Source organism: Pongo abelii, chromosome X (genome assembly GCF_028885655.2).
Source record: "Pongo abelii isolate AG06213 chromosome X, NHGRI_mPonAbe1-v2.0_pri, whole genome shotgun sequence".
Taxonomy (NCBI): Eukaryota; Metazoa; Chordata; class Mammalia; order Primates; family Hominidae; genus Pongo; species Pongo abelii.
In genome coordinates, this window is record NC_072008.2 from 72,953,272 (window position 1) to 72,981,126 (window position 27,855).

The 27,855-nt window shown below is 36.7% G+C and overlaps 1 protein-coding gene and 1 pseudogene across 6 annotated transcripts in view; one reads left to right on the forward strand and one right to left on the reverse strand.

Annotated features, from left to right (window-relative positions):
* The window catches only part of OPHN1 (oligophrenin 1), a 392,357-nt gene that overhangs the window by 90,549 nt on the left and 273,953 nt on the right, over positions 1–27,855 (reverse strand). The gene's annotated exons all lie outside the window — the stretch shown is intronic.
* On the forward strand, positions 1,616–12,201 carry LOC100437996 (akirin-1-like; annotated as a pseudogene).

Consider the following 27,855-nt stretch of genomic DNA (forward strand, 5'->3'; position numbering starts at 1 on the left):
ATTATTCACAATAGCAAAGACTTGGAACCAACCCAAATGTCCAACAATGATAGACTGGATTAAGAAAATGTGGCACATATACACCATGGAATACTATGCAGCCATAAAAAATGATGAGTTCACGTCCTTTGTAGGGACATGGATGAAATTGGAAATCATCATTCTCAGTAAACTATCGCAAGAACAAAAAACCAAACACCGCATATTCTCACTCATAGGTGGGAATTGAACAATGAGAACACATGGACACAGGAAGGGGAACATCACACTTTGGGGACTGTTGTGGGGTGGGGGGAGGGGGGAGGGATAGCATTGGGAGATATACCTAATGCTAGATGACGAGTTGGTGGGTGCAGCGCACCAGCATGGCACATGTATACATATGTAACTTACCTGCACGTTGTGCACATGTACCATAGAGCCTAAAGTATAATAATAATAATAATAATAATAATAATAATAAAAAGAAAAAATATACAATTTAAATCAATTGACCGGTGGGAAACATTAAGAACCAAAATAAATATGGATAAAGTCACAAAAAAAAAAAATCAAGACACAAGAACACACACTATCCTAGGCCTGCACAGGGTCAGGATGATCAATATCACTGTCTCCCACTTCCATATCTTGTCCCACTGGAAGATTTTCAGGGGCAGTAATATGCATGGAGCTGAGAACACCTGTGATAACAATGCCTTCTTCTGGAATACCTCCTGAAGGACCTGCCTGAGGTTGCTTTACAGTTAACATATTTCTAAGTAGAAGGAGTACACTCTAAAATAATGGTAAAAAGTATAGTATGGTAAATACATAAATGAGTAACATAGTCATTTATTATCAAGTACTATGTGTTATTCATAATTGTATGAGCTAGATTTTTAGTTGACTGGCAGCCCAGTAGGTCTGTTTACACCAGCATCACCACGAACACATGAGTAATGTGTTGTGCTATGATGTTACAATGACTATAGCATTATAACAGCTTTGTGTCACTAGATGATAGGAACTTTTCAGCTCCATGATAATCTTATATATGGAGACCACTGTCATACATGCGGTCCATTGTTGACCAAAGCGTTATGTGGCATGTGATTGTAGTTGTTTATAGTCAGCATCCCTTCTGATTGGGTGGTCTGTGCCATTTTTGAGCATTGCCTCTTGGAACAAGGTATAAGAATGACAGAGCCCAGCTATAACCTTAGGAACGTCCATACCCTCAGGAATATCTGTATCCTTAAGAAGGGCAACAGGGTTGCTGAGTACAGGCTAAAATAATGATAAAAAGTATAGTATAATAAATATGTAAAAAAAAAAAAAAAAAAGAAAACAAGAGTCTCTGCCTAGTAATCCAGAGAAGTCTTCCAGATCTTATTCAACACCATCAAGGTGGTACCGCTACAAATCTGCAAGAACCACAGAATTATTGGGTATGGGATGCTCTCTAATGCAGATATGGCTTGGATCAAAACACTCAAGTCCTTTCAAATATCTGAAAAGCCTTCCCAAGAAGGACAAGTACAAACAAGCCCAGACTAAAAAGACTACACTACTTAACTCTTAGATGCCCAGAAACAGATGAACATTCACAAGCATCAGGATCATTCAAGAAAATATGACCTTCCAAAATGAACTAAATAAGGCATCAGAGACTAATCTTGGAGAAACAGAGGTATGTGACATATAAGACAGAGAAATCAAAATAGCTATTTTGAGAAAACTCAAAGAAATTCAGTATAATATAGAAAAGGAATTCAGAATTCTATCACATACATTTAACAAAGACATTGAAATAATTTTAAAAATCAAGCAGAAATTCTGGAGTTGAAAAATACAAGTGACATGCAGAAGAATGCATCAGAGTCTTATAATAACATAATTGATCAAGCAGAAGAATTGATGAGCTTGAAGACAGGCTATTCAAAAATACACATTTAGAGGAGACAAAAGAGAAAAGAATGAAAAACAACGAAGCATGCCTACAGGATCTATAAAATAGTCTCAAAAGGGCAAATATAAGAGTTACTGGCCTTAAAGAGGAGATAGAGAAAGAGACAGGAGTAGCAAGCTTATTTAATAGGATAGTATCAGCGATATCAACTTTGAAGTACAAGAAGGTTATAGAACACCAGAGACATTTAACCCAAACAAGAATATCTAAAGGCATTTAATAATCGGATTCCTCAAGATCAAGGATAAAAAAAGGATCCTAAAAGCAGCAAGGGGAAAAGAGACAAGTAACATAAAAAGGAGCTCTAATATGTCTGACAGCAGACTTCTCAGTGGAAACCTTACAGGCCAAGAGACAGTGTCATGACATAAAGTGCTGAAGAAGAAAAACTCTTACCCTAGAATAGTATATCTGGTGAAAATGTCCTTCAAACATGAAGGAAAAATAAAGACTTTCCCAGACAAACAAAAGCTGAGAGACTTCATCAATAGCAGATCTATCTTACAAGAGACGCTAAAGAGAGTACTTCATTCAGAAAGAGAAGAACAGTAATGAGCACTAAGAAATCATCTGAAGATATAAAACTCACTGGTAATAGTAAGTACACAGAAAAACACAGAATATTATAACACCGTAACTGTAATGTGTAAACTACTCTTAAGTAGAAAGACTAAACAATGAACCAATCAAAAATAATAACTCCAACAACTTTTAAAGACATAGAGAGTACATACAACAAGACATAAATGGAAACAACAAAAAACTGAAAAGTGGGCAGAAAAAATTATGGTGTAAAGTTTTTATTAGTTTCCTTTTTCCTTGTTTGTTTGTTTATGCTATCAGTTATAAGTTGTCATCAGTTTACAATAATGAGTTATAAGAGAGAATTTGCAAACCTCTTAATAACCTCAAATCAAAAAAGATACAATGGACACACAAAAAATAAAAAGGAAGAAATTAAAATCATACCACTAGAGAAAATCTACTTCACTAAAAAGACAGGAAGAAAAGAAGGAAGACAAGACCACAAAACAATCAGAAAACAAATAATAAAATGGGACGGGGTAAATCATTACTTAACAATAATAATATTGAATACAAATGGACAAAACTCTCCAATCAAAAGACATACAGTAGCTGAATGGATAAAAAAAAATTAGATCAAATGACTCTTGCCTACAAAAAACACATTTATCCTGTAAAGACACACATAGACTGAAAATAAAAGGGTGGAAAAAACATACTCCATGCCAATGGAAACCAAAAAAGAACAGAGTAGCTATACCTATATTAGAAAAAATAGATTTCAAGATGAAAACTGTAAGAGACAAAGAAGATCATCTGTCTTGTAGGACAGATCTCGTATTGATGAAATCCCTCAGCTTTTGTTTGTCAGGAAAGTCTTTATTTAAGGACATTTCCACTGGATATACTACTCTAGAATAAAAGGTTTTTTTTCCTTCACTACTTTAAATCTTTAGAAGATCATTATGACCCCATAATGATAAAGGGGTCAATTTAGCAAGAGGAAATAACAATTTTAAATATAATACACCCAATGCTGGAGCACCCAAACATATAAATATTATTAGAGCTAAAAGGAGAGGTAGATTTCAATAGGATAATAGCTAAACACTTCAACACCCCCACTTTCAGCATTAAACAGATCTCCCAGACAGAAAATCAACAAACAAGCTTTGGACTTAATCTGCACTATGGACCAAATGGATCTAGTAGGTATTTACAGAACATTTCATCCAATGGCTACAGAATACACATTCTTCACCTCAGCACATGGATCATTCTCAAGGACAGACCATATGTTAGGTCACAAAACAAGTCTTTTTTTTGAGACAAGGTCTCACTCCACCACCCAGGCTGCAATGCAGTGGCTCACTGCAGTCTCGGCCTCATAGGTTCAAGCAGTCCTCCCATCTCAGCCCCCGCTAGTAGCTGGAACTACAAGTGTGTGCCACCACACCTGGATAACTTTTTGTACTTTTAGTAGAGACAGGGTTTCACTATGTTACCCAGGCTGGTCTTGAACTCCTGGACTCAAGCGATCTGCCCACTTCAGCCTCCCAAAGTGCTAGGATTACAGGCATGAGCAACTGCACCCACCCATAAAGCAAGTCTTAAAACATTCAAAAAACCTGAAATAATATCAAGTATCTTCTCTGACCACAATGGAAAAAAAAGCTAGAAATCAATAACAAGAGGAATTTTGGAAACTACACAAACACATGGAAATTAATATCCTCCTGAATGATCAGTGGGCCAATGGTAAAATTCAGATGAAAACTGAACATTTTCTTGAAGCAAATGTTAATGGAAATGTAATATACTAAAATCTATGGGATACAGTAAAAGCAGTACTAAGATGGAAGGTTATAGCTATAATGCCTACATCAAAAAGAAAAACTTCAAATAAATAACCTAATGATGCAACTTAAAGAACTAGAAAAGCAAGAGCAAACCAAACCCAAAATTAGTAGAAGAAATAATTAAGATCAGAGCAGAAATAAAATGAATTTGACATGATAATAATACAAAAAGATCAATAAAACAAAGGGTTTTCTGAAAAGATACATAAAATTGACAAACCTTTAGCCAGATTAAGATAAAAAGAGAGAATATCCCAATAAATAAAATCAGAGATGAGAAAGGAGACATTACAACTGATATTGCAGAAATTCAAAGGGTAATTAGTGGCTACTATGAGGAACTATATGCCAATAAATTGGAAAACTAGAAGAAATGGACAAATTCCTAGACACATACAACCTACCAAGATTGAACCAGGAATAAATCCAAAACCTGAACCAACCAATAACAAGGAACAAGATCAAAGGCATAATAAAAAGTCTAACAGCAAAGAACAGTCTGGGACCCAATAGCTTTACTGCTGAATTCTACCAAACATTTAAAGAAGAGCTAATACTAAACCTATTCAAACTATTCTGAAAAAATAGAGGGGGGAGGGAGTACTTCCAAACTCACTCTACAAGGCCAATATTACCCCAATACCAAAACCAGACAAAAACACATCAAACAAACAAACAAACAAACAAAAAGCTATTGGCCATAACCACTGATCAAAATATATATATATATATATATACACCCTCAACAAAATACTAGCAAGCCAAATTCAACAAATTTTAAAAATCCTTCATCATGACCAAGTGGGATTTATCTCAGGGATGCAAGGATGGTTCAACATACACAAATAAATCAATACAGTACATCATATCAATAAAACGAAAGACAAAAACCATACAATAATTTCAATTGATACTGAAAAAGCATTTGATAAAATTCAATATCCCTTCAGGATAAAAACCCTCAAAAATCTGGGTATAGAAAAAGCATGGCCCTGCCCAAGGCCTGCTCCATTCTCAGTGAAAGTAAACACCAATTTAGCCATGTGTCTGTTTAGGATCCCTAATATTCATAAGACACTGTCAACTCCAATTTCAGCTTGATTGTATAGCATATTGGTCTACATTTATCTGACTAGATGGTGATTTGTACATTGTAATTACTTCTCAGAGAATGGCAATTCCAGCTTTATAGTCTGCAATTCATTTTTTTTTTTTTTTTTTTTTGAGACAGAGTCTCACTCTGTTGCCCAGGCTGGAGTGCAGTGGCGCAATCTTGGCTCACTGCAACCTCTGCCTACCAGGTTCAAGCAATTCTCGTGCCTCAGCCTCCTGAGTAGCTGGGATTACAGGTGCGTGCCACCACACCTAGCTAATTTTTCTATTTTTAGTAGAGGCAGGGTTTCACCATATTGGCCAGAATGGTCTTGAACTCCTGACCTCAAGTGATCCACCAGCTTCGGCCTCCCAAAGTGCTGGGATTACAGGCATGAGCCTCTGTGCCTGGCCATAGTCTGTAATTCTTACATACATCTTTGTGACAAGACAGTATTCATAGAGGATTGCCTGAAGAATATGCAGTCCATCTTTTCCTCTAGGTTGGTCACTGTGAACCACTCTTTTCCACCCAAACACCCTACCTTCTGAATCCGTGTCTCACCACAGCAGTGATTATTAGAAGAATTTTAAACTTTTTTACTCATTTTTATCTGGAATTTTTATGCAAGAACTCACACTGATATCTTACAAACTCAAATTTGACTCTTGCTTGTCTATAAACCAATCAAAAGAACAAACTAAAAAGGTTCTTAGGTCTGTAGATCTCATGAAGATAGAGAGTAGACTGGTGAGTATCAGAGGACAGGAAGGGTAGGAGGAGGGAGGATGAAGAAGAAAAAAGTTTCCTCCATAAAAAGAGTTATTAGGTTTAGGAAAAGTCAATGTAGTTTAATAGAAGGAAAACTCTCTGAAGAATCAGAATACAGGAATCCCTCTGGAAAAAAGCATTTACAGTGAGAAACACAAGGTTTTAGAATGTGGCTGATATAAGATGACAATGTGATTAAAAGATGGTTGCAATGAAATACAAATGATAATGAAGGACAAAAATTATTCATAGCCTAATAATAAAAGAATACTTATTTTTTTCTTTTTTTTAAAAAAGAATACTTCTTTAAGCTAATAAAGATCTACTGTGATGTGCTGGTAAATAATGAACAGGTCGACAGAGAAGGTGGGGAGCGCTGATTTTAGCATTTGTCAATTTCCATGTGAATCAACCATGGCTGATTTGAAGTGATCAACATAATGTCAATGAATGTGAAGTTGGGAAAATATGCGTACAGTTACACCGTTTGAGCAGGTACCAGCTGCCTCCAACACACCACTGAGTCAATCTCAAATGATCAGCTCATATCACCATTAATGGTGCAATACTAGAAGCTTATGATCAGAAGCCAGAAAAGGATGTCTGCTATCACTAGTACTACTTATCATTTGGTCAGAGTGTCTAGAACAATGATTCTCAAACACAGCTTCTAGAAACATCTGAGAAGGTTTTAAAAATGACAATACCCACATTCCCCCTACATCAGGTAAACCAGAATCTCTGATTCAGGTGAGTCCTGATACTTTTTAAAAAACTCTTCACTGAGTTTAATGAACAGCAAAGGTGGTGAGGAACTGGGTTCTCAATGTAATTTTAAAAAGAAACAAAAACAGAAAAGTTAAACCTACTGGAAAGGAGATAGAATAATCATTATTTACCTATCATATAACTGTCTAACTGAAAAATGAAAGAGAAATTACTGATACTTTTTTTTTTTCCCAGAAAGGGTCTCACTCTGTCACTCAGGCTGCAGTGTAATGGTGTGGTCATGCTCACTGCAGCCTCAAACTCCTGGGCTCAAGGGCCCCTTCCTCCTCTGCTTCCCGAGTAGATAGGACTATAGGCCCACACCACCATGCCCAGCAATTTTTGTATTTTTTTATTTTTGTAGAGATGGGGTCTCATTATGTTGCCCAGGCTGGTCTAGAACTCCTGGGCTCAGGCGATCCTCTCGCATTGGCTTCACAAAGTGCTGGGAATACAAGCATGAGCCACCATGCTTAGACCTATTGATAATGTTTTTAACATTAACAAGAAAGCTTGTTAAAATTCCTGGTCGGTGAATGAAGATATAAAAATCATGAGCATCCTATATATTAGTAATAGACACGTCAAAATTGTAATAGAAAAAACAGTTGCACTGTATGTGTGTGGGAGAGAGAGAGAGGAGAGACAGTGATTTATTTAAGTCTCAGAATTAATATAAATAAAAGTATTACACACACAAAAAGACTTCCGTAAATGAAAAACAAAATTTTGTGATCTTGGATAGAAAGACTAAATATTGCATGTTGTCAACTTCATTCCAATTAATTAATAGATTTAGTATAATTGTAATCAAAATGCCAACAAGCTAATTTTCTGGAATGTGATAAAATAATTCTAAAGTTTACATGGAATAATAAACTAGCAAAATGAGTGAAACATTTTTTAAACAGAATAATTATGGAAGGTTTGTGCTACTCAGAAGGAAAATGATTATGTGGCATGGTCATAGTAGTATAAGAATAGTTAAGCCAGTGGAAAAAATGAAAGCTCAGGATAAGACCATCGTATAAATGTAAGAACTTAATGTACAATAAAAGCGGCATTTTAAATTGGCGAAAAAAAAGCAGAATTGTTCAAAAAATGGAACATAGACAATTAACTATTTGGGAAAAAAATAAGTTAGATCTCTATTTCACAACCAAACAACATATTCAATTTCAAGTGTATGGAGGAGATAAAATGTAAAATAAAACCACTAAATAATACAAATAAAACATAAGTGAATTTTAATAGGTTATTGGGTTAAGGAATGACTTCTAAACATATGGAGAAAATAAAGCTTTAAATGCACCCTGGAGCATGCCATGTATATACAGCAAGGGTGACAAGCTCTAAAAACTAGCACAGAGATGACCACTTAAGAGCTGCATTGGGGTCTTGATTTGGTAGGGTATGCATTAAACTTTGCATCTCAAAAATAAGTCTATAGTCAGGTTACAAATTGCATGAGAGTCACTTGGGCAGATGTTTAAAATGCAGATCTCTGGATCCCAATGCAAGAGATTAATTCATTGGGTCCATGATGAGGCCTGGCAGTTTGCATTTAAAAAAATAATAATGTCTCAAAGGTGATTCTAGGATGAGGGTGCTTTGTGGAATTACTGTCTAAATATTGCTAAGCCATCTACCATGTAATGTGATGAATAATAAGATTGAAAGTAAAAATAATCATAGAAAATATATTGGCAAAGATTCTAACCACCACTCTCAAATGAGAACACAATGCTATTTTTACATTCAGAGGCAAACCAAACAAAACAACTATAGAAAGTTACAATGGCTCACCTAAAGTACACAGATCATGTCAGAGTGTCTCAATTAATTCAGGAAATGGTAGATAATATAATATTACTGAGAAAAATCTAGTTGCATGAATAGGAAGCCCAGCTTTGATTAACTGCAGCTGATAAAACAGATCAAGTGAGAGGAAAAACAAGTGACTAACAGAAAGCGTGGGCAGAAATAAGCCCACCATGCTCTGACATAAGCCACGAAAGCAGTAATGACTAATGTGAGGATTGATTAGTTTCTCCAAGTTAAGGTCTTGCCAGTTGTATTTTAGGCTCTTAAACATCACCCTCTTCTTCAATTATAAAACCCAGGGATGCCAGACTAAAGGACAGCTGAAAGAAAGGCCATTGGTTCTTTTGTTATTGCTGAATATAAGACAAGTGCGTGTCCTAAGTAAAGAAAATCCAACCACAGAATAACAAATGTTATAATCTGTGGAGGTGGAAGATCTCCAAATACTTAATAACTAACATTGGCACAAAGTTCTATCACTCAACAGAGATGCTGGCTGTAAACACCAGAAATAGCCACACTGGTACCTACTAGCTATTTCAGGCCAGGCTCATGATATATATGTAAAAGAGGAAGGTGCTACCTGAAAAAAGGATGAAGGCTACCCTAGTTAGCAGCCTAATATAAATCCATATGCCAATTGATTCTCCCTATATTCAAACTATGTCAAGATTATTAATAATATTTACAACCTTGAGGCAAAAATTATATTTTGGCAAATCTACCCAAAGTATGTAGTGGAATTAACTTATGAACAAATATGTCATCACATAAAAGGAAAAAACTAACATGCTAAAGAGGGAAATTATTGGAAAAATTTGGTATATTTTTGTATCATAGTATCATATAGCCATTAAAATATTTACAAAGTATTTTTAACCATATGGAAAATATTATGTTAAGACAATGGTGGCTATGTAAATCAAAATTTCCAAACATAACCTCCACAAAACAATATAGAGCCACCAGAACAACATAAAAGTACATAAAGCCATGCCCTTCACATAACAAAAAGAAAGAAAACACCCATATAATAAAAGACTTAAATGTTAAATTGTAAGTAGAAAAAAAAAGAAATCCCAGCAAGATATCACTCATATTCCCTCTACAAGTCTTTCCAGGGAGCAAGGACAATGCTGAAACAGGAGTGTTAATGAGAAAAGAAGGGGCTAGTAGCCTAAGATTAATCTGAAATCACAACCAGAAAGACAAAGTCCACACAAAGCATAAAAATAATGACAAACTGGTAGATTTGAGCCTTGGAGAAGAGCTTTCTATGCAGTCTTCAAAAGGCTGACTTTGAAAGGTATCATTTGTAAGAGAGAAGATGGCAAAAAATAAGGGAGAGATACCCTGTGAAGTCTGGGAGTTTAAAGGAATGTGAAGCAAAAGAGGAAAATTTAGGAATGGTCAAAAGTCTACCAGGCAAATGGAATCAATATCAGACAAAATAGATTTCAAGCCAAAAAGCATTAAATTAAACAAAGAACACTTTTTTAATTAATTAATTTATTTATTTATTTATTAATTTATTTATTTATTTATTTATTGAGAGGGCGTTTTGCTCTGTGGCCTAGGCTGGAGTGCAGTGGTGCAATCTCGGCTCACTGCAACCTCCACCTCCCAGGTTCAAGTGATTCTCGTGTCTCAGCCTCCCGAGTAGCTGGGACTACAGGCGCCCACCACACTCCACTAATTTTTGTATTTTTAGTGGAGACGGGGTTTCACCATGTAGGCCAGGCTATTCTTGAACTCCTGGCCTCAAGTGATCCGCCCACCTTGGCCTCCCAAAGTGCTGGGATTACAGGCGTAAGCCACTGTGCCCAGCCACAAAGAACACTTTAAATGCTAAAAGCCATTCTCCAAATAAAGATATGGCAATTATGAATATCTGTGCATAAAGTAATACAGACACCACCTTTATAAAGCAAAAATACAGGAGATGTATATAAAAGCACACTAAAAAGAAACTTTAACACATCATTTTCATTAAACAATAAATCAAGTGGATAAACAATAAGATGTAGAAGACTTAAATAACAATCTTACAGATATATATCATATTTTACATCCTGATAACAGAGACTACACTTCTCAGTTGCACATGAAATACTCACAAAAAGTGATCATATATTAGGTTACAAAGAAAACATCAGTAAGTTCCATAAAGTTGACATGTTATAAACATTGTCAATAATACTACGATAAAGCTAGAAATCACTTTTTAAGTCCGTTCCACATGGAAAATTATAAGCTTTCTCTTAAATAATTCTTTAAAGAAAGAAATACAAATTAAAATCACAGAATGTCTTTAAAACATGATCATGAAAACACTACATATCAAAATCTGTGGGATACATTTAATGAGGCGATTAGAGGAAAATTCACTAACTTAAACATGTTCATCAATAAAAAATTTAAAAAAATGAATTACATTCTTAGCTAAAAAGGCGAAAGAAACAACAATAAAGCAAACGAAAAGAAAGGAAAATAGTAACATAAGAGCAGGAATTAATGAGGTAGAGAAAAACATATCTAATGTTAAATCAAAACCACAATTTTTTGAAAAAATTAACAAAGTAGACAAGCCATAACCCAACTTTATCAAAAAAGAAGAAATATACAAGGAAGTATAAATATACCAAGGGTGACAAATAAATTTAAATGCTAGTAGAATTCACCAATACAGAATCTACAAATAATAAGGATTGGCTTTGGATCTCAACAGAAAAAGAAACAATAGGGCTTGGCTAGCGAGCCCCACTGAGGAGCCGGAGCTTGGGCCGCACTTACCCCTGAGTCCGCTCCCGATCCCTGGCCCGTCGGCGACCTGGCGAACCAGGCGACGCTGAAGCGGCCCATGGACTTCGGTACTAAGCTGCTGAGTCCCTGCTTCCCGGAAGCAGCGGCGCTGCACCCCTCTGCCCGGCCCCACTCCGGGCCTCAGGCCCCCGGACGCCAAGCCGCCGCCGCTTCAGACCCAGACCCTACCGCCAACTCTGCAGCAGCCCGCCCCACCCGGCAGCAAGCGGCGCCTTACAATTCCGGAGAAAATTTTTCAGAACATAAAACTAGAATACAGTCGTTATCAGAGGTGGAGACATTTAGAAATTGTTCTTAATCAGAGTGAAGCTTGTGCTTCAGAAAGTCAACCTCACTCCTCAGCACTCATAGCACCAAGCTCTCCAGGTTCCTCATGGATGAAGAAGGACCAGCCCACATTTACCCTCTGACAAACTGGAATAATACGTGAACATGTCTTAGACTATGAAGATAAGATTCAGGAGGAGTATGAGCAAATCCTCAATACCAAAGTAGCAGAACAATATGAATGAATCTTTTGTGAAATTCACACATGATCAGATTATGCAACGGTATGGGACAAGGCCAACAAGCCATGTGTCCTGAAGGTTTGTTATGTATCTGGGTACCAGGTTTAACCTCAAGAGATGCCTGCTGTACACTTTTTGCAACTGGTTTGACAACACATTTCAGCTTCAATTTTGCATCCTGAGAACACTTAAACGTTTCTGCAGGTCTATTTTATACAGCTTGAAAGACCTTAAAACTTTTTGGTTGCCACATGCATATCTTCCTTTTCTGCTCATCCACTAAACAGCTGTGCCCTACTGTGATAGATTTTCCAAACAAAAATACTTGGAGAAGCAGTTTAGCAAAATATGCCTTCAGTGGCACTCAATAAATGGAGCTTCCCCAAGCACAGTTCTGTAAGAAGTGTGTATGAGAGTGTGTGTATGTATATTTCAAGTTATTATTTGCATAGTGCAATTTTTTTTGATCTTGGGGATTCTGGCTGTGTTTGATTCATGACAATTATGGTTAAAAACATTTGCTTGGCCGGGCGCTGTGGCTCACGCTTGTAATCCCAGCACTTTGAGAGGCGGATGTGCTTGGATCACCTGAGGTCAGAAGTTTGAGACCAGCCTGGCCAATATGGTGAAATCCGTCTCTACTAAAAATACAAAAATTGGCTGGGCATGGTGGCAGGCACCTGTAGTCCCAGCTACTCAGGAGGCTGAGGCAGGAGAATCACTTGAACCAGGGAGCCAGAGGTTGCAGTGAGCCAAGATTGCGCCATTGTACTCCAGCCTGGGTGACAGAGTGAGACTCTGTCTCAAAATAAATAAATAAATAAAAACAAAAAACAAAAAAAAATTTGCTTGTTCTACAGAAGATCATTTATGTTTTGTGACCATATAAGTTGCAACAGTGGATTGTTTTTAAGTGTAGGTTTTATTATTAAATACAGGGACTGTTTCCAGGCATAAAATATGAATCATAAGTTAGGATGGACATTAGCTGTGATTATGATAATACAGCAAAGGTCTGTGGTCCTAGATCTACAAATGTGTGGTGAGAAATTAGAACAAACTGGAGATGGGCCATTGACACATGGACTCTGCCTAAGTGTGTTAGAAAAACACTTTGACTCCAAGCCTTAAAATACTCATGTGGAGTCAGCGCTCACCTCATTCACACAATCATAGAGCTCCCTGGACACTGAACCTCTAAAGGGAAAAGGTCTGCCCTGGAGCAGAAGGATCAGGGTTTGCTTGGGAGCATAACAGGTAAGCTCAGAGGTGGGCCTGGGCCTGGGCCAAGGCCAGGCCCTGGCAGCACTGCTACTTGGGAGAAGCCACTTTACCTTTGTATCAGTTATTAAAAATAGAATTTGGATCCTTTGGTGAGGTTCTCCCAAATTCATTTGAGGTGTCCATGGTCAACTGCTTGAGCTGTTTTGGCAACCCCCTGCCCGAAGTCACATTTAGGCTGTTCTTCACCTTGTTTCCAAGACTGAGGAACAGAAAGTAGCCTCTGTTTTGAGCAGGTAGAAGTATACATTTATTTTTTTACTGTGACTTGCTCAGGACCATATTTTACAAAATGCCTTGTTTCCTTTATTGTTTCTGGAAAGGAAAAGTTCTATTTATATTCTTTTAGTTTGAATATAGAATAGTTTTTTTAATCAGGGCTTATTTTGAAAAAATCTGAGTTTAATTCAAATGCATGCCAATACCTTACAAAGTAAGGTAACACTCAGAAACAGTTGTTCTGATCAGATGGCTTAGAGAAATTTCTGGAATATTCACATTCGAAGATTCTTTATTAATGAATGTCTTTGACTTAAATCTAACCAAAAACTGCAACATTATTCTTTGTACATTTTCATTATATAGTGTTAACAAGCTTAGTTGCAAACAAATAAAAATACTTAAGCTATTTGTTTACCTTGCCTTCTTAAAAAAATAAACAATAAGGAAGCCAGTGAAAGTAAAGTGGAATAAAGAAGGGAGAGTACTAAAAATGATGAGACCAAGAGAGAGAATAGGGTATTGGACAGGGGAGCGGGGGCTATTATATAGGGCTTTTGGGCTATTGGAAGGACTTTTGCTTTTACTTTGAATGAAATGAGAAACCACTGGTGAGTTTTAAACAGAGGAATGGTCTGCTCTGACTTGGCCTGAATACAGAAGAACGGTCTAGCTGCTGTGTAGACAACAGTAAGAGCGTAACTGGGACAGCAGAGAAAAGAGACACATAAAAGGTCTATTGCAATAACATGGAACAAAAATGGCTGTGGCTTAAATTTTAGTAAAACTGGTGGAGATGACTAGAAGTGGTCAGATTATGTATATAATTTGAAATAAGGGCCTACAGAATTTGTTGATAGATTAGCTGTCAAAAATCATACATGACTAAGTTTTTAGTCTAAGAGAGTAGAAGAAACTGAAATGGAGAAGCTTATGGATGGAGTAGGCTTGGCGGGAAAGAACAATAGTTCATTTTGGACATGAACTATTTGGAAATGTCTTTGGAACTGTCTAATAGATGGTTTGAAAATGTCTAATAGAAATTCAGTGAAGGTATCAAATAAGAAATTACATACATAAGTCTGAAGGTCAAGGGAAAGATCTGAGCTGGAGAAATAAATCGGAGAGTCATTCCTTCCTTAAACAAATATGTATTGAGTGTCATCCCTAAGTTACGTGTTGTGCTAGAATCTGTGCTGTCCAATAGGGCCACTACTGGCTACATATGGTAATTCAAATTTTAATTAAATTAAATATTATTAAATATAAAGTTCCTTATTCTAACTAGCCATATTTCAAAAGCTTATAGCCACATGTGCCTAGTGCTTCTCAATATTGGACAGAATATATACGGAGCATTTCCATCAGCACAGAAAGTTATCTTAGACTGTGCTATGTTGGGTTCTATGGGCCAAGATATATATGTGTGTGTGTGTGTGTGTGTGTGTGTGTGTGTGTGTGTGTGTGTGTGTGTATAACAAAGAAACAAAGGCAAGTGTAACAAGTCACAATTTTAGTAGTAAAAATGGCAGTGTTTAAGAGCACAGACACTAGTATCAAAATATCTTTTTTTTTTTTTGAGATGGAGTCTCACACTGTCACCCAGGCTGGAGTACAGTGGCGTGATCTCGGCTCACTGCAAGCTCCGCCTCCCAAGTTCACGCCATTCTCCTGCCTCAGCCTCCTGAGTAGCTGGGACTACAGGAACCCACCACCACGCTCGGCTAATTTTTTGTATTTTTAGTAGAGACGGGGTTTCACCGTGTTAGCCAGGATGGTCTCGATCTCCTGACCTCTTGATCTGCCCGCCTCAGCCTCCCAAAGTGCTGGGATTACAGGCGTGAGCCACCGCACCTGGCCTAGTGTCAAAATATCTAAATTCAAATTCAGGGTCTACTTTTTGAAATTTACTTAAATTTTGTGCATTACTTTCTTCATCTATAAAATGGAATAATAATAAAACCTAACTCATAAACATGATGTGAGGTTTAAATAAGCAAAAATTTACAAAGTGCTCATTATAAACCATGGCATATAGTATCAGTGGTATGTTTCTGTGTTGTGATTAAACCACAGTGACGAATTTGTTGGTTATAGTATTTTGAATAAAAAATTAGATGGACAAGTAAATATATGTAAAAATATTTTTGCTGTACATAAAGTTCTTGAATACTATATGTACTATGAATATGAGGAAGTGCATATGGGAAGAGTGATACAATATGAGGCAGGATGGGCCAAGATGTTACAGTGACTTCTGCATTTGCCAGGACCAACTCTGCCAATTCACACTGTATTAGCAAAACATAACAGCAATCTTTTATACAATGAATGGTTACAGGTAATATTAAATGTGCCTGTATCAACAAAAACATGAGTTAAATCATAGGAAAGGAAATACAAGGGGTTGATTTATGAGGAGCATTTTATATGTCTGCTTTGGCAACACATATATAAAGAGTATCTTAGAATCTGAACTTGCATTTCTTTACCCGAAAAAGCCTGGGTAAAGACATGTTGGGCTTGTGGCCCATCTGCCAACTCTAATCAACAATATGGAGACCTTGGAAGATATAGATTAACAAATATGTATCTATCTCTATCCCCATATATAATACACAATAATAAATGTAATTATTTTTCTGAAAACCTGAAAAAACAATGACTCCTATCTCAAAATCAAGTATTTCTGGCCCAACCTGACATTGATGGATAAAATATATTAGCCAAGAGAAAAATGAAATCATCACAGAGGGCTGAGAAAGTTGCTTGGGCTCTGACTAAAGGCTCTTTGAAGTCAGACCTTCCTAAGCACATTCCATCTAAACTACTCCATGAGCTAAACCTGCTACTCGTTTGATTAAGACTAGAACTGACATCTTGTAAAGGATTACTATAATTATATATTGTTTGGCTAGTTGGGCATGTACGTATGTATATGTGTGTATATGAGTGAAATAGTTGTTCATTAGAAAACTTTAAAAATAGGGACTCTGTATTCTTTAATTCCCTAGTGTCACATCTGTAGAAGTTATATTGACTTATTAAATTAGAAAGGATATGAGTACCATTTTATTAAGGACCTAATCTCTTCTCCCCTGTGCACAGGCCTACCACCTCTCAAGTGCAGTATAGAAAGGTATACTTTTCCATGAATGCCTTCTATGTCAGATCTAAGGAGGAGACACACACACAATATTATTTTTTTTCACAGAGAAACTATTAAACTTGACAAAAATGATGTCCAGATTATCATGGGTCACCCCATGGGGTCGTAATTCTGAAAATATCTATCTCATATTGATTAAAATACCAATAACCTTGGCCAGATCCCAAGGACAGATCATATAACAACATGAGGTTGGTAAGCATGTCTACACAGTCCCCAGGCATGCTGCTAATCGATTCACTTCCTTTTTGTTGGTAGCTGGCTGATAGCCTCAACTCTCCATAGATGTGTTAAGTGGAAACCAGCATAAATTACATGATCTTCACATCATTCAGTTGGAAGAGAGGTTGTAAGAGGAATACTATTTAGCTTTGACTTTGAAAATGCATGTGGTGTGTATCTATGGGCACATACACATGTATATTTCAAGGAAGAGGGGTACAGAAACAAAAAGGCAATGTGATATATGAGTTTGCTAATAAGAAATCCAGATAGACACTAAATCCTGTTTATAAAATAGTAGTGCTATGAAAAACATAAAAGAGCTGAACAACACAAGTTCATGTATTGTATGACTATATGGGCTGCTACATATGGCCACACAGACTACTCATTGTACAGCACCATAAAAAGTATCATTCAAAAGCCTACAAGATAAACAGTGAACCCTGGCATAGAACAATACAGGAGCCCTGGCTATACCATACAAGACAATGGAGAAATAAAAATATAGTACCATAATAATGTACACTGAATACCTACTCAAAGACAGACACTGTTCAACATGCTCTACACACATTGAATTTGGTTATTCCTCACAACAGTACTATGAATTACATGCTACTATGATCCACAATCTACAAATAAGGAGAAATGCAGTGAGTCTGATAGGACTTGCCCAAGGTCATACAGCTACTAAGTTGTGGAGCTGGAATACAAACCCAGATAGTCTGACTATAGAGCCCGTGTACTTAAAAACTATGTTGTAAACAAAACAAAACAAACAAATGAAAAATAACCAGGAACTTAACTGGCTTATCTGTAAAATTAAAACTGAATACCACCTCTAAAGTATTTTTGCCAAAAAATTAAACCTACAACTGATTAAGCATTTAGATCAAAATACCAATGTATAGAAAAAACGGTCACCAGACTATATTTGGTAACAGAATCAGAAGAATGTGGAATAATTCTACAGAATAAATAACCCAGTTATTTCCACAAATAAATGAAAAAATAGTGAGGGGAGCTATAGATTAAAAGAGGCTCGAGACTTAACAAAATGCAATGTGTGGACCTTGTTTGGATCCTGATTCAAACAACCAAACTGTAAAAGAAAAGAAAATAAATCACTGAAAAATTTTAAATGTAATGATATTAAGGAATTATTTTTGCTTTTTAGTGTGAAAATGGTATTATGGCTATATGTTTTTTAAAAGAGGCACTATCTTTTAGTTATGATGTCTGAAATCCACTTCAAAATAATCCAAGAAAGTGAATAGGAGTAGAGTTAAATAAGATTGGTTATTTTTTGATAATTGTTGGAGCAACATGATGGATACCAGGAAGTTCTTTATATTGTCCTCTTCCATATACATTTTTGATTTTACATAATAAAAAGTTATTTTTAAAAAATACTGGAGCTGGAGAAACTGGTAACTATGGTTGCTTCCTGGGATGGCAATGGGGTGGCTGGGAGCCAGGTGTAAAAAGTAGACTTTCTTTTTATTGTTTACCTTTTGTACTTTTTAAATTTTGTGCTAAGTACATTTATAATCTATACAAAATTAATTAAATTTACTAAACAAATGCAAAGTTCAATGTGGGCAAGGCCCTACCAAGAGAGTGCACGTTAGCTACCTGCAGTCCATTGGGGAGTTGGTTATAGATTCCAGCAGAGAATGCTAAGAAAACAGGTAGGGGACTAAGAAACCTCTAACCCAGACACCAACCTCTTAAGAATAACTTAACATAAGAAATGAAATAACAGCTTCACTGTAGGCTTGAGCAAGTGCCAGCTGACATGCATTCCCAGTGGAATCTTCCCTGGAACTGTATCAAATAATCACTGAGTAAAGAGGGAAACTAAACCCTAAGGCAACTCCATGTAGACTTGCTATACATAACTCATTGAAAAGTTTGACAAAAACAGATGCAACGTATTGGATCCAGGCAGTATGAAGAAAACCTCTGAGAAGTAAATGATGAAGGCATGAAGGAGGTAAACCACCTTCAAGTAGTCAACCCAAACTGTTACTATACCCATACAGGGTCACTGGATACAGAGTCCTAAATGATCACCCACAATGGCTTCTTCCTTATGTAACATGGAAACGTTAAGAAATCTAGACACCACAGGAACAACAGAATGATCTGGCCTATGATTGGGCCATTTTATAATGCTAATGGTTAACACTATTTTAGAAGAGTCTATAATCAGAAAAGCAAAGACCATGTACGATTTTGCTCATCTTTCTCTCCAGTAGTTACCACAATTCTTAGCACACAGTACATATCCAATAAAGATTTAACTGAAAGACTCAAGAGAGGCCAGCATAAGCAGAACCACTTGCAGGCCAGCATGAAGCAACCTGGTGAGGGTGATACAGAATGGCTGGGCTCCCGGCTAAACCCCACCCTCAAGCCTGGAACCTTGGCCATAAGTGAAAACAGCTGACCCCTGAAGGGCTGGGCTCCCGGCTAAACCTCACCCTCAAGCCTGGAATCTTGGCCCTAAGTAAAAACAGCTGGCCCCATTTTTCCACCCAAATAATTGCCTTTTTGGCCTACCCCGCCCCCTATCCAGTGCCCATAAAAACTAGATCAGCTGGCAGGGAAAAAAAAAAAGAGCAACACAAGAGGCTGATGCAAGTGGTTGGGGATGCAAGCTGCTGAGCCTCAGGGATACATGTGGCTGAGCATCGAAGACTACTGATAGATGCAGCTAACTTCAGACAGTGAGGTTTCAGGGAAAGATCACCTTCTTCCCACACCATCCCCTTTCCAATTCCCCATCCTGCTGAAAGCCACTTTTATCGCCCAATAAATCCTCTGCATACACTACCCTTCAAATGGTTTGTGTGACCTGATTCTTCCTGGACACCAAACAAGAACTTGAGTGTCAAAAAGGGCAGGTGCAGGAGCCTGTCACTCTGACCCTTTACTGGGCTGTTAACCCTTGGCCATCCACAGACTGCAGGCTGGGTGAAATGAGCCACTCCAGTTCCTGCCCACAAAGGGGGTAAAGGTCAAGGGAACAAATCCCATCTCAAGGGCAGGGAAGAAGAGAAGGACTACATGCAAACAAAACTTCTGTGTGTGAAGGTTACCAGTCAGACTTTGTAAACTTTCTTAAGCCTCAGCTACTTCAAATCTAAGATGCTTTTAATTATAAGTCCCATCATTATCATTTTTATAATACTAAGGAAAAAGATTCACCAATTATACTGTGAGATACTATGAAGTATAAGATGAATCCCAATTTAAGAGATGTTAAAATGTGGAAAAGTGTATCTTAGAATCAATGAAATGTGATGTTTATGTTCACTTAGGCAGGCTCTTCCCAACTAGGCCTATAGTACCTTGGCCACAAGATATAAACTTTAAGTTGTTTTAAGAATTTTCATAAATCACAAAATATTTAAGTTATAGTACAAGTCTTTTTGAATCAGCTATTACCTGAAGTTTGATAAAGAACAATGAAGTCATACGGTGCCATAACAATACAATTTTTAGAGTTGCAAGGATTGTTTGGTTTTAATAAAGTGTAAATTCTATTTCAAAAGAGAGAGAAAGTGAAAGAGAGAGAAACAGAGAGAGAGAGAGGTGTCAAAGGCTGAGATTTATGGAGATTGGATGCCCCAAAAGAAACCAGAAGTATACTCTGGCCGGGAAAGTAAAGGCCAAAAGAGGGAGAGAAGATCAAGATGGTGACAGTTTAATAGCAGAAAAGATGGTGATGCTAATTAAAAAAAGAAAGAAAGAAAGAAGAGAGGCAAGAGCCAAGATGGAAAGAGTCACAAATGACAGGGAGTTGCCCCTGTGTTTGGACAGTACTGAAAATGATGTTCACAACCGGGGCCCCTGGCAAACAGGCTTCAAGTCCCACCATCATCACCTGCCATTAATTCTCCCACATAGTTTCTCAAATGTTGATTAAACATCTACTCAGATGACTGAAACCTGAGTGCCTAGTCCATGTTTTAGCTGGAATTAACAAAGGACAAAAGTAGCAATATTTCAGTCTGTATGGCCCTGGAAAATTACGAGCATGCTCACATAGGTGTTATATAAATGTAAAAGACAAAGAATAATTCAAAGTCTTAAAGAACATACAGTGTAGTGTAGGAGACAGACTAAAAATAAAATATTACAATATAGTGAGATAGGGACAAGTATGTAATTACTAGTTAAAAAGAATGACTTTTTTCCCAGCTGGCTTTATGTTGGGATAGGATGGATATTCTTTTAGTAAACAGCATCATTATTGTGGAAGCTTATGAAATCAAATCTTCAGATAACTTATCAATGTCTGCTTGATAATTTGTGATGAAGTACCAGTTATTGAGGAATGAAATTATGTGAAAAATGTGGATCTGGCAATCACTCTAAATAGGACTCCTCAAATAAAATCTATTATGTTATACATTTCCCTATTCTCTGCTTTTGTTCGACTCAACCTCTGGGATGTTGACACAGGTGATTAGGGATTATTTGCGACAATATTGAGAATATCTCAGACATGGTATGTGTGTGAAAGGTTTGATAGGACAGGTTGCAGTCAGCACTCGAATTGTGGCTATGCTTTATTTTATTTAATTATAATATATGATCAAATTCAATCTATAAAGAATAAGTGGTCAAATGGAAATTACATAGCTTAAAAAACTTGGATGAGAGTTAGGTACTACCACTGGTATATATTCTCCAGCAAGGATCTTTTTGTCACATCTGATTGAAATTTCTCAGTTTCTACAAATTTGATTTCATTATTTGTAGCCTCTTATCTTCTATTTTAAGACTCCTATAGAACAAGCTTTTCATTTGAGTTCCTGTATCCTGGATTCAGACTTGAAAAACCTCTTTTGCTAAAGAAACATGGGCTCTTCAGGAGGATTCTGGAAGCCCCAAGGGCACTTCAGATAACAAAAACATACATTAATTCTCTCTGGAGTCATGCCCCATCTCTGACAAGTAACCTGACTGCAGGGAGAAACTACCCAATGTCAGGCCTCAGTACAAACGTTTTAAAAAACATGTTGCGTTTAATAATTCACTAAATATAAAACCAACAACCTCCATACAGGGTTAGGAGGTCAGAAAAGAAATTTTCCAATTAGTTACAGAGAGAAACTCCCTAGAAGTTTGAAACTACACTTGGTGGTAAAGGCATAAGAGTTGAAGATGTCCAGGAGAGGAAAAATGTTTTTATGTTTTTGACACCAAGAGACAACAAAATGAAATCAAATTTCTTCATCTTTGGGAAACGGGTACCTTGGTGATGACAAAGGCCCATCCACAGCTGTTAATGGGGCTAAGTGAGACAGTGACTACTAGAACTGATAACATGACTCACTTTGCCTAGAATGCCTGTACAATGTGGTTTATGCTGAGTACCTGCATTCCTTCTGGGGGTCTAGCATTTTCATATGTGCTGGACAGAGGTTGCCTTCATAACTAGCCCCCAATAAACCTGTGCCAATTAATAATTTAATAATATCCCCCGGTAGACAACACTTCATACGTGCTGTCACAAGCAATACTGGAGGAATTTTGTACATCCTGAGTGACTCCACTAGAGAACTCCTGGAAGCTTGTGTCTGGTTTCCTCTGAATATCGCTCTATGTGCCTTTTCCCGTTGCTAATTTTGTGTTGTATCCGTTGACTGTAATAAATCACAGCCCTGAGTAACAATATATGCTGAGTCCTATGAGTCCTTTTAACAAATTACCAAACTGGGAGGTTATCTTAAAGATCCTCAATGCATATGGGAAAGACATTTCAGGACTTGTTCAGGAAGAGCTACAATTTTCTTTTCTTTTCTTTTTTTGAGATGGGGTCTCATTCTGTCAACCAGTCTGGAGAGCAGTGGCATGATCACAGCTCACTGAAGCCTTGACCTCCTGTGCTTAAGCAATCCTCCCACCTCAGCCTCCCAAATAGCTGGGAGCCTCCCAAGTACAGGAGAATGCCACCATACCTGGTTATTATTTTTTTATTTTTTTTTTTGGTAGAGACTGGGTTTTGCCATGTTGCCCAGTCTGGTCTCAAACTCCTGGGCTCAGGCAATCCTCTCACCTTAGCCTCCCCAAGTGCTGGGATTATCGACCACGATTTCCTTTTTAATCTTTTGGTAACTCAACTGACTAGGCCATGTTGTACCATAAAGGGTAGCAGTGATAGAAAGTGAAGGACTAAGAACAACACTGAAAAGACAATAGCACAGATAATAAGAATTAAGTATAAAGAAGTTTTGCATAGTCACACAAATAAGTTTCAGTTTGAGAAAAGGAACCATAGTTGGAATTTAGACATTAACGTTTATGAAAAAAAGTAAAAAGAAAACATTGGGAACTTAGAAATCAAATTATATTAATGTAAGAAGTAGAAACTTAGGGAACACAGGGTGAAACTCCGAGTTAATAAATCATAAACTCAGAATTCTGAAAGTTTCCTTCTGCCACTGCAATGTCTAAAGCTGCCTTTGGAATAACACCACATTCCACCAGAAACCACGTAAAATTATATCCTCTGAAAAGAATAATGGCATTCATTTATTTATTAACTCAACAAATTTATTGAGTAGCTATTCTGTGCCAAGCCCTGTTTCAAGGTGCTAAGGATACAGAAGTAAACAAAACAAAACCTCTGCCCTTCATAAAGCTCAATATATGGATCATTTCATGACTCGTAACTAAATGAGTTTGAGGTCAACAGAAAAGTATGCCATCCTTGATCTTGGCACAGGAAAAACAATAATTGTGGAAGATCATGTTATTAGAAATGTACAATGCTTTGCAGGTTTTCTAGGACAGTACTGAGGAAAGTCTTCGATGATGAGTAGAAATGGTAAATTGGATTATGAAATAATTAGATCTAATAAGAACAAGCTGACACTGTATAAAACTGAGAAACCTCAGAGGGAACAGAAAGATACTATGAGGAATGCTAGATAACAAGGTCATAAAAAAGTAATTATAATATATGTACATTGTCAAGAAGTTATGCCTGATTTTGTAAACAGAAATAAAAGAAATGATATAGGTTGATGAAAACCAGCTTACATCTTGGTTATCATTCATATCACCTATCACAAACTGTTATTGCATTGAAAACCTCCAAATATATGGGTAGTAGATTCCAACTTGTTGACATAAAGACTCAACATTTTCTATAAAGCTGATATCCTTAGAATGCTTGCATGCATGAACAGCAGAGGTTGTTCAAAATGATGGCATCTGAGTCAAATTAAGTCTGCAGACATGTTTTGATTGCCTTGAATACTAATGTTTTTTATTTGTAAAGTATTTCAAATATAAAGACAAAAAGGTAGGGGGAAGCAAACACCCATGTACTAATCATATCTTAATATCATGCTGTATTTCCATCAGATCCTTTTTATAAAGAAATTAAATATTGTACTCAATTCCTCTCTGGACCCACATCCTTCCCTCTCCAGAGACAACCACTATCATAAATTCAATCTTTATCATTCAAATACGTGCACATACCCATAAATGCATTTTTTGGCAGGTTTTTACATTTAATCCAAATGGTAATAAAATGTTTGAATCCTTCTACAGCTTACTTTGTTTAGTCAAATTATGTTTTGATACTTACACATGTTTGATATATCTTATTTTAGTTCAGAGGTTGGCAAACTTACCACCACTGGGCCAAAATAGGCCTTTACTTGTTTTTGTAAATATTACTGGAACACACCATTTTCATTAGCTTACTGTCTACGGCTGCTTCCATATTACAACTACAGAACTGAGTACTTGAAACAGAGACCATACAGACCTCAAAGTCCAAACTATTTACTATCTGACCCTTTACAGAAAAAAATTGTCAACTCCTATAATAGTTTATTCATTATATGGCATCGTATTTTAAAAATCAGAATTAACTGCTAGCATTGAAAAATTAGTTTTCACACAAATATCTGGATTCCAAACGTTTCTTGAAAAATCAGAAGCTCTGGCAGCATAAAGTCCATATTCTAGTAAGGCTAGTGTGTGGAAATTTTTAGGACATGGCTGCCCTCTTTAGGCAGAATATATGCTCTACAGATCACTACAGTCCTTAACCAGCTTAAGTGATTCATTCACTTGCCTGTCCTGTGGAGGCCTGTGATATCCACCAGTTTTCCTTTTGTTCTGTTAATAATATAAATATTAATTAATTAGTGAGATAACTGGATTACAACAAGTGGATCTTTATCAGGAATAGAATAAAAAGAAAGACCAAACAATATACCAACATTATCTGAGAACCTGACTTTGTACTTTATTTTATATAAATCTGGCCAAGAGTTAATTTGTATACTCTGGGATACGGATTAGTACATCTGACCCTTATCCCAAATTTAAAAGTATCATGGCTCCACCTGACGGTGATAAAACAGATTACCCTGATAATTAGGTCAGCAGAGGGGCCTAGGAAAGCTTCTTGAAACTTTCCATAAAAGGGCCTTGATATTGAGAGTTCTTGGGATTAATGTATTTGCCATGCCATAAATGGAAAGTACACTCCTCTTTACAAAGACCTCAGATGCTTACCATAGAAAGATTATGGTTACCTCAAACTATCTTTGCAGGTGTGTGTGTGTGTGTTTGTGTGTGTCTGTGTGTGTATACAAAGGCAAACATGTTCACAAGCAGGCATGCATCCACACACAAGTCTGTGTACATATATGTACATATGGTAACTGAAAATTGGAATACTGTATGATTAAAAACAGAAATTCTATGTACAGATCTCCATAAGGCCTCATATTTCTACAAAGTATATTTAAGAAGATGACTGAAAGAACATGAGTAACATGTTAGAACTGCAAGACCCCTTCACCCTCCAAGCCCATGCCTGTCCACTCAGGATAAGTAAGCTACAATGGTTTCAAGGTGTTGTGGGAGAGGTCTTTCTTCATAAATGTCCTCCCTAACTAGATCTACTCTAACAGTAGGAATTAGAAAGGATGTCATTCAAGGAGATGCCCAAGTTGGCAGGAATCAACCCCAAGGATAACCTTAGTGAAAGAAATGGGATAAGGAATCATAGAATTCAGTGTGATTGGGAGAGAGTTATATAAAAGCAATTCCCAGTTTGCCTTGATCATACACTTGATATGAGGAACACAGTTCTTGATTTCTATGTCTCTGCTGAATATTTGTTTGTAACAGGTTTTCCTGATGTGCTAATAATATGAATTAGCCTTCACAGAATAAAACTGAGATTTCTTAAGCTTCCTGAAATAGAAAACAGCTTACAAGATGAACAGGAGATGATAAATCCCCACTTACTTGCTGAGTGACCTAGGGCAAATTATTTTATTTCAATGACATGAGGTAAAAAATAGCACCTAGTTTATAAGAGTTATGAGAATTCAATAAGTTCATAAATGCAAAAAGCTTAGACTTTGGTACTCACTAAACACTACATAAACATTTGTTACTATGAATGATGATAATAATGTTGCTATTCCTGTTATCATAAAAATGTAAAGGAAGTTATGATGATGAAATAGAGCCTAAGAATCAATTAGTGGGTAGTCAATGCCTTAAAAGAATCATTTTGACATCAATTTGATTAAGCTTCATGGCTAGCTCCAAAAATTAATGGCTTAACATGACCTGTGGCCTGTTTTCCTGTAATCAAGGATCTCTAAAGAATTTGCTTTCTATGTGAGTTCCTATGCTTTTGACTTGAGCACCATCTCTCAGTAAGGGAAATGAAGGTTTCCTGAGAGATCTGTTATTTCCAGTTATGAGAAAGGAAGAAGAAAGACTTAGTGCTATGGACTGCGGCTTGAATGAGGAAGTGGGATTTTAAATGACATTGCTAGAAGACACTAAGACTGGCTTATGGGAAAGGAGAAAGCAGATCATTAATAAAAAATGCCAGTGGTGGAAGGAAGATGATGACAGGCAATGAGATTTGGAAAAGTGAACATGGAACAAGAAAAAAACCACAAAGGATGTTAAAGAGATACGATAATACGATAACACCATAAAAAAGAAGAGTTAGCAATAAACTTGTATACTATCCCAAAGCTAGTCTGTTCTCCTTACTAGTATCAGGGTTGTTTATGCCAACACTGTACAGAATGCTCTTTATGAAATTGGAATTTTTCTTTTCCAGCCTGTGTTATCATGTCTCCTCAGGGCTGCCAGTGGAGACCAAATGAACACTAAACTTCACCTTCTGAAACCAATTTAGTGAAACCTGTTATCCCCAAAGACCTGCTCTGGGAAGGGCTTTCCAGCAGCTAAGAGCTCAAATGGTAACAAGCAGAATATGAGGCGGAAAATGCAAATAAAATTGAACAAGCTGAGACGGTTGAGCCCATAATGAAAATGAGGAAAAAGGGCAAGTTTATTATGATCTGAGTTATATGAAATGGACATTTCAAAGTAGCCATAAAGAGCACATTATTATTAGGAAGTAATCACGGTAACTGTTAAGAACTCACACATCAATGATAATAAAAATCACAAAGGGCTAAACAAAATCATGATAGACATCTTCAGATATCCACGGCCCACATCCCACTGCACAAAGCAAGCATAATACCTTGGGCCCAGGATACTGTTAGAGGCTCTGTAATGTTTTAATTTCTTTTAAAATCAGAAGAAAATATGAATACAAGAAAATATGAATACAAGACAGCCTGTAAAATATTCATCTCTATAGCAATGTAGACAGAAAATAGAATTATAATATTTTCATGGAAATTTTTAGTATTTCTGAAAGATATTTTAATATCTTTTATGTAGCAAAATTTTTCATGGCCCACAAAACAAAAGTACCTATTGCCCATGAAAGCCATAATGTGGTCCTGCAG